The following is an 8,242-nucleotide window of genomic DNA, read 5'->3' as shown; positions in this document are numbered from 1 at the left end:
TTTSTCTTCCATGGGAGATATTTAGCTTCTGTATTTGAAAAGCAGCAAGATGATTTACTCACATCCTCTTGGGATAATGAAATGTGTTTCTTATTGGAATGGACCATTTTAAGAAAGAAGACTTGGTTAATCTGCACCAAAAAGAAAATTTTACTGGACCAGGATCTTGTTAAACTGTGCGAATGTTCAAAAAGGGCAGCTGCACTGCCCCACATACCGACTGGCTGCTCAATCTGTCATCATAGGCAAAATAACAGAGAAGATACAGAGCATTTGGCTGAAAAAATACTTGAAAAATATTGAAAAAAAAATAATGAAAGCCAGGAATTCCATCAAAAATATCTGGTTCCATTTCTTTGTGACCTTAAGGGAAAAATAACAACATACATTTAGTACTCTTAGGATGGACTTAATCTGTTCACCTGGTACTCCTTGGCACTCTTCATTACTAGTAAACCTCAARTTAAACAGACTGAGAACTGGCCAATTAACATATCAGAGCAGGCCTCAGCTGGACTTTTGGTTTGGGGGTAGGAGTGCTAAGCCCTATTTTTCCATCAAGAATGTCAACGTTAAGCCTGAGCCCATTACTGGCATCATGGAATGAACATGGGTTGTAGTTGCAGTGTGCATATTTTGAAAAGTAGTCTCAAAGTTTCAACAAAGTCGAAAGAGAGAGAAATTACTCCAGTACTAGGGATAAGGTTTAAGTTGCTTAAGTTAGTAATATAGAGATCAGTCTTCCACRGCAAATTCTGGTCACAATTAGTTCACGTTCTGTTTACTTTTGAAGGATCCTCTGGAGTCATTCATGGACTTCCTCCTAAACTGGTATTAAAAAGAAGAAGAAGAAGAAGGAGGAGGAGGAAAAGGAGGAGGAGGAGGAGGAGGAGGAGGAGGAGGAAGAGGAGTAAAGGAAGATTTAGGGATATCTAGAAGCAGCCTGGGAAGTGACTAGACACTTATTTCTGCAAGAGGAAAACACTGAGTCCTGAAAAGTTTTTCAAGCTACTGGAAAAGGCATAATAATCAAGAGCTGGAATTTCTCACTTGGAGAGAAGGTACAAACTAAACAAGAATAGCATAAACTATTCAARCAAGCTATTACGAAAATTATCCGTATCTTCTCCTCCCTCAGATGGAGACTGAATGCCTTCCTGGATGACGWGGAATAGCCAAGAGCAATTTGCAGTTTAGTCCTTTACCAATTCCATCAGACAAGGGCAGCTGAGTGAAACCCAAGACGGCCACACAAGACGATCTACTGATATCTTCTGGCCTAAAGCATCAGGAACATGGGTGTTCCTTCACTTGGAAGTGAACCAAGTTTCCCAAGGAGTACTTAGCCTGCACCAGCTCATGCAGCTTCCAGAGAACTAGTGATTTCATCCAGCCTCCAGAAAACTACYGACTTGACAAGCCTATAACGATTGAACATCCAAGTGGTAAAACAAGGATACTTTTCTTGTTGTTCTACAGGCCAAACCATACAATATGCAGCTTTCAAAACATCCAGTGTCTAGAAGGCAGTGTCATGTTCTAGCAAGCTGATTCTATTATCTAACTCTTTTTGCAATTTTTATTGGTTGGATTCTGTCAGATGAGGCAATGAATATCTATGCCTGAAGTTCAGAAAGTAATAAAAATGTTTCATTTTCAGCATGGGGACCTGTGCTTGTCTTTATTGGAATCATAGCCCAGACCTTGTCTGGAAGAAAAATCACTACAGTGCTTGGGCTTTTGTAAATGAGGTCAGCAAGAAAAAAAAGTGTGACATGAGATTTTGATATTTTTGAACGGAAGGAAAAGATCTCTTGTAAATGAACTGTATGTGTGTATATGAGCTGTGTATATAATGTAATTTGGGATACAGAAGCTGTTAATGCTTTGAAAAGTTGTAAAGCTTTCATGAAGAGAAATAAGAAGTAATGGAATAGCCAACATGGGAATGAACAAACAATTATTTGAAACTTTTCTTCAACTGAGCAGTTCTCAGAAGCAGAAAGAGCACAGTACTCCTTTTTCACAAAAAATAATTTAGAAAAAGTTTATTTATATGATAAAGGGAAATAATTACACTTAATAAATAAGCAAAATCATATATTTTCTCTTCTTTCCCCTGATTTAGGAAAAGGACTTTTTAGTGAACTTTTTGTATGGATTATTGCACTTTAGACCTGACCTTAATTGCAGCTTTCTATTGATGAAGTGATAGTGTTATGAAATTCCCTTATATACTGTTTTCACAGGGATAACATGGTTGTTGTTTTTTCTAGAGACAGCAAGAGACTTTTTTCAGTGTGATCCTTGGTGCTCTGTCTAGATGCACACACATACGTGTACATAAGTTTGTCGATGTTTGTGCATAAGTATGCGGATAAGGACCTAAGCTCAAAGGCTCCACGGGAGTTACATGCTCAGACATCAGGCCACTTAATGTTTTTTTTTTTTTTTCCTATAAAAATCTTCTACCAGCTGCTATGGCAAAAAATAGTCTCTTTCACTTTGTCATATTTCCTTGCATTTGCAATGGGAAGGGAAGATGAAACGGCGTCATTTCCAGCGAGTCTGGCAAATCTTGAATCCTGGCCAGTGTCACACATGGACTCAGTCTGTGCTGTTGCAGTTCATACATGGGCTAAGAGGATGCTCCTCTATGCCTTCATATGAAAAATACATATGATTGCTCAAGCATCTAACACGTTTTCTCTTTCCCTAATTCTGTGTCATATTCTTAGTTCAACAGCAAAGCATACGTTCTCATTGGTGAACTTGAGTCTGTTCCTCTGCTTAAAGGTTATAAGCACAAACTGTGCTTGTAGCTGATATTTTCAAAATCATGTGCCTGAATTTAACTGCATAAATATAAAGCTCATTACATTTGTAAGACTTCTCTCAACATTTGCTTAATTCTATCATTATTCCCTTTTGCTATTTTCCCCCCATCCTCCCCCAAGTCTTTGAAGCTTTCAAATTGTTTTCATTTTAAAGGATATGGTCTAGGTGACCATCATTTAAAGCTTCAGGGGTTTCTCRTTTCACCATAATAACTCTTAAATTTTTGAAATGGTGGAAGCCATCTGTCTCAACAGATCATGTTCTTTTACACTGAATGATGAACTAGTATTTCAGTTGATTTAGACTTAAAACAATCTTGGAAAGGAGAGAATTTCATAAAGCTGCCAATTTTTGTGTTTTCTGCTAAGTTCCAAGTGTTCTGCTCTGGGCCTTGCTAGGGTGGTGTCTGTCCCTCCCACATGGGAAAGTAGGACACATTAAAAAATAGTTTCCTCAATGTCAAGAAGAAAGACTAAGAGGAATTAACTGAACATCTCCATCCAGTCCCTCACCAATAACCATCCTTTTCTCTGAACTTTTGCAGCGGATAGAAAACCAGAGGTAGATATTTGAAGAATCTGTAAGACACGTATGGATTTGGGGCCACTAATTATCTTTTGTGCCTTTAGAAATCTTTTCCTAAACATTTTACAGTTTGCATTCAGCACAATTTAATTAATTTAGATTCATATTTCAGTGCTTTATGAGATGCGATCCAGACTGTATAAATGCAGCTGTGGTCCATGTGAAAACACGGCCTCTGCAACAAAGTGCTTATTAAGGTCATTACTGACGGTTTTGTTTTCTGGACGGTGTCGCGAAGGCAGCCTGAACAATGACCTTTTCATGAGGCTTCACAAGGACCTCTTGGTGCTCCCCATATGACCTGACACCGAAAGAATGGAAATGAAAAGACAGACAGTATCCGCTTTGGCGTTTCAAGTCTCCAGTGGCGCYGCAAGGGTTAACAGCTGCTCTTTCTCTCTGTACCAAATTTGACCCGTGACTCCCCTGAAAGGAATGAAAGGAGCAGATTGGGGTGTGCAACTAGCTCTTTTGGAAAATYGCTGGCAAATACAAGGAGCTTTTCTTCCCTTTCATTCTTTTGGGCGCGGAAGAGCAACCCCTGCGCGGGACTGCAGAAGCGTTCTCGCTCTGCCGGGGGAAGCAACTCTGCTGCTGCTCAGGACGGAGAAGTTTAGCGCAGGACGTAAACGTTTGGCTCCTGCGTTGCTTAAAGCAAGCAACAAATAGCTGAAAAACACAATGAGGATGATGGGGAGTTTGGGGAAGCCTGGGAAGCGGCTCTCCCGTAAGAAAGCGGGCCGCAGCAGTCCCCTTCTGCTGGGTGAATAGCACAAAACACATCTTTGTTCACGCGACTTCTTATTGCAGCGGTTGTCAGGAGCAAAACCTGAAAGCACTTGAAAATCCATTAAAATCACAATCCGCATAAGAAAAATACCATCTCTTGAAAGTTTGTCTCTGTAGACTTTGTAAAAGTGAGAAGTTGATACGTGTGAGACGCGTTTATGTAATTTAAGATTAATGATTAACCGTTAAAAGCGCGGGCTTTGTACAGTCAAGCCCGCTGTTTAGCAAAGAAACAAAACCCTGAAATCGCTGCAGCTGCTGCAGGAAGCCAACTTCTCAGTCGCTTGGCGCGATAAGATGCTCCGAATCTTTGGCCGTTGACTGGCTGTGAATCAGTGATTACTGACTGTCTCCAGGGTGTTTCGGTTACAGTACTCTTTCCCAAAGGGTAATCGTCTTTTGGATTCACGCCTGCTTTTCCTACGGTTGCGTTCAGGCACTGGTGCATGACTTAGTGCGTTTTCTTAAATTTTGGCCTCGCAGTTTGTTGTCTCCCACATCATGTGTTTCACCAAGGGAGAAAGGACTTGCTGCAGAGATTTGTAATGCTTGGATTTACTCATGGCAGTTCTAACATCAGACTGTATTTTTTACAACAGAATTATTAAATTCAGCCAGATTTTATCACATATCCAGGCCACGAACGAGTGCTTGAACTCCCAAGTTTAAACAGCATCTTGCCAACTTTAAAACATTTGGCTGGTCAGCAGGAAAGGAAAAGCTGCTTCTAAAGTGCTGGAATGCATTTCCAATTAGTCATTACATTGCTTAAAAGGAGAGGCTTTAGGCACAGGGAGGAGAGGAAGGGGGCAGGCGGGGGACGGCAGGAGAAGAGCCCTTATCGGTGCRCAGCAGCCTGTCCTGAAGTCTGAGGCCACCCTTTAATAGATAAGCTTTTGTTTTACAAGAGGCTCCCTGGGGGGGGGGTCGTGGTAAGGGAGTCCCATGGCTTGTTGGTTTTCTTTTTCTTTCAAATACCTTGATATTGGTTCGAATGGAGAGCCACGGAGACAAGAAGATGAGGGACGGAAAATATGCATTGCGATGTGCTAGGTTATTTCGAGGCCTATAGTTGCCTGATAACCTGGCTGCTGGGCATCCTGACTATAAAGTTGTGCTTTGGAAGAACTTCCCCAGCTCCTAAAATATTTTGAATGAGATAATACTCTTYGAAGAGCATTATAGAACCGACCCAAACTGCTTTCTATTTTTGTTTTGCTTTCCTGTCTGAAGCTATGAAGTCCTCAGCCCAACAGGTTTCTGGTAAAGAAACATCTGGGAAGAGAAAAAAATTCCTTTTGACATAAAATCGTCTTGCTATTGCTCAGAAGCCATCATTGCTTATGCTTATTTTAAAAGACTTTGTCCTGTACTTGACCTTCAAATATTTGTAGCTAGCTGATCTGGAGCATTTTTGACCACACAGCTGTCTAAACCCAGGCTGATGACTTTGCTWAGAGATCCTTTTGTGCATGTGCACTTATAGATGAATATTGTTTTTCAAAGCAAGCATATATATTTACTTTAACATGACTCAAAATCTTGAAGGCGTGTACTTCTTTATCGTAGTAATGGAGAAATGCTCGGCTCTCGCTGGCGGTGCAGTCAGGACATGTTGCCGAAGGAAAGCCCCAAGCTATACAATAAGCTGCATTTCGGCAGGTAGAGAAACTTTCAGAGCTGTTGCCTGCTGGCTCACTGTAGCCAATTTGCCTATGTAATATTTTACAGATGTGCTCTCCATTTCTTGGCAAACGAGCTAAGGATCATCGGAGATTTCTCCACTTCAAGCATAAAAATAAGAGTTTTGAAGACAAAGTCCTAAACCACAGCAGAAAAACAATTTAGCTTAAAGACAGGTGGGAGTGCCGCTAGCCAAGCACAAGAGTGAAAATAATTTCCTAGTGGTTTTTTGTTGTTGTTTGTTTCTTTTTAATTTGTTTCCTCCTACTATAGCTACATGCTGTATAAAATGCGTGAGGCTGTTTTGGAAAATCTGTTGCCTGTTGCAAGTTTCTCTGTGCTAAACTTAATCTGCTCATTTTATTTTTAGAAGGCTCATAGTTGCTTTTTTCAGCATTGTAGAAAAACTGGCAAAACGCCAGCCAGGTCCAGYGAAATGGAGACTAGGCCTTTTTTTCCAGAGATGAAAAGTTTAAGAAGAAAATAATAAAAATAATGGTGTATGACTGCAAATGGGAAAGGAATAAGAATCTTCACTCTTACAGTGTTATTTTCATGCAGATACACTGGAAGAAAATAACAGAGTGTTTTCAGAAGGAAGGCAGCGAGTTATGCAAAAATGTGTCTATGGAAAGCATAAAATATACTTGCTAGAGATAAAATTCTTGAAACGGAGACAGTTTGTGGAATTAATGGATGAATAGAGTAAGAGACGCCCAGAATCTCYGAGCAGCAGGGCAAGGTTTGGCACTGACCCGAAGGGGAAACACTGGATAAATTGTTTCTCTTGGCCTTGGTTTCTCACTCCGTGTAGGGGGAAATAGCAGTCCTCCACCTTGTGTGTCTAGGCCTTGAGGTCTAGGGATGAGCGAACATCCAGCCCCAGCTCAAAGATCTTCCTTGCGGTGCAGACCCGCTCCTGAACCGGTAAAGAAACCRAAATCGGTTAAATCCCTACGCAGGCTATAAATCTCATTCCCTCCTTCTCATCTTGACCTGCAACAGTGAGCAGACACGATGGGACAAGGACCCAAAGTGGGCTTGCCCGAGGACATGGATTGATGGAATGAGGGTTCTTTTTTGTTTTCTTGTAGCTTTTGCTATTTTGAGCCTGGTCTTTGACGTGAAATACTCAGTGAGAGGCTTGCATGGGAAACTATATGAATGTAGCTCTAAAACAAGTGAATGTAAGAGTCAGGTAGAGAGGAGAGAGGCCAGACAGCTTGCTCTGACCAGTTACGTTCTCCCCAGCCTCGCGAGCGTGATTAACATGTTTAACGAGGGTTTATATTCTTTTGGGAAGAAGGGAAGTGACACCGGCTAATCTCTTTTTAACTGTTTCCCAAGCCAAAAATAAAGGTATCCTCTGCTCCACAAAGAAACATATGACAAGTGGCCACCGAATTTCATTTTCCACTGCCAGGCATCCAACCACGGGTAAATAAATACATGGCCCCCAGAGTGTCTGGAGGTGGATACAACCTCCTCTACGTTTCCATCTGCCCAGGCTCTGCTCTCTGGCAGGCAAAACGGTACCAATGTCTTTCGGGGGTAATGGGAGGCTTAAATCCCTAAAGTGGAAAGATTTAAAGCAGTCTCCAAACTTTATTATGCTTTATTATGCTACTGAGAGTGCCTGACGTCAACTACCACTACTATGTGACCATCATACCACTGCTGCTTTTTAATATACAAAGGCTGCTTTAAACTTTTTTTCTGTTTCTTTTCTCCCTCTTTTTTTTTTTATTTTTTTTTTTATTTTTTTTTTGAGAACTGGTGGCATTTACCTTTTGTGAAAATAGCAAAGTGGAAGTGTCTGTCATTTGGGGTAGTTTGGTCCTAGCTGAACTCCTGTGAAGATATGAGTTTGGATTTATTCCAGAATTTTTATATGGGATTTTCCAGAAATCCCAGTGAATTGGTGGAGCTCAAGGAGAGGGCTCAGTCATTCACAGAATGAATGGAAAACATTTCCAGGGGAAAAATACAAAACGATATTCAAATGCACGAAATCAATATCARAAAGCATTCTAAAAACACAAATAAGCCACTCATGCAGGTTTTTTCCCAAATAAATAMACACCAACAGAGCAGTGTACACAACTTTTCAGATCACCATAGTGATCTGGGCAACGCTCTACTGTTTATTTTTCAAGTAGCCACAAAAAGAAGAAATTGATTTAATGGAATTAAATAGCCTCCTTTTCCCCTTTTAGACACCAAAAAGAGCTGCTTCTGGTTTTGCATTATTAGGCATTTTATTAATCTATCGTATCAGTCTTGCCATAGATTGGACCTCTTTGTGTCATAAATTCAGTGTACAAATCTAGTAGATTAAAAAAAAAAA

This window comes from Rhea americana, unplaced genomic scaffold (genome assembly GCF_003343005.1).
Source record: "Rhea americana isolate MKP2758 unplaced genomic scaffold, rheAme1 scaffold_1, whole genome shotgun sequence".
Taxonomy (NCBI): Eukaryota; Metazoa; Chordata; class Aves; order Rheiformes; family Rheidae; genus Rhea; species Rhea americana.
Note: the sequence above shows the minus strand (reverse complement) of the source record.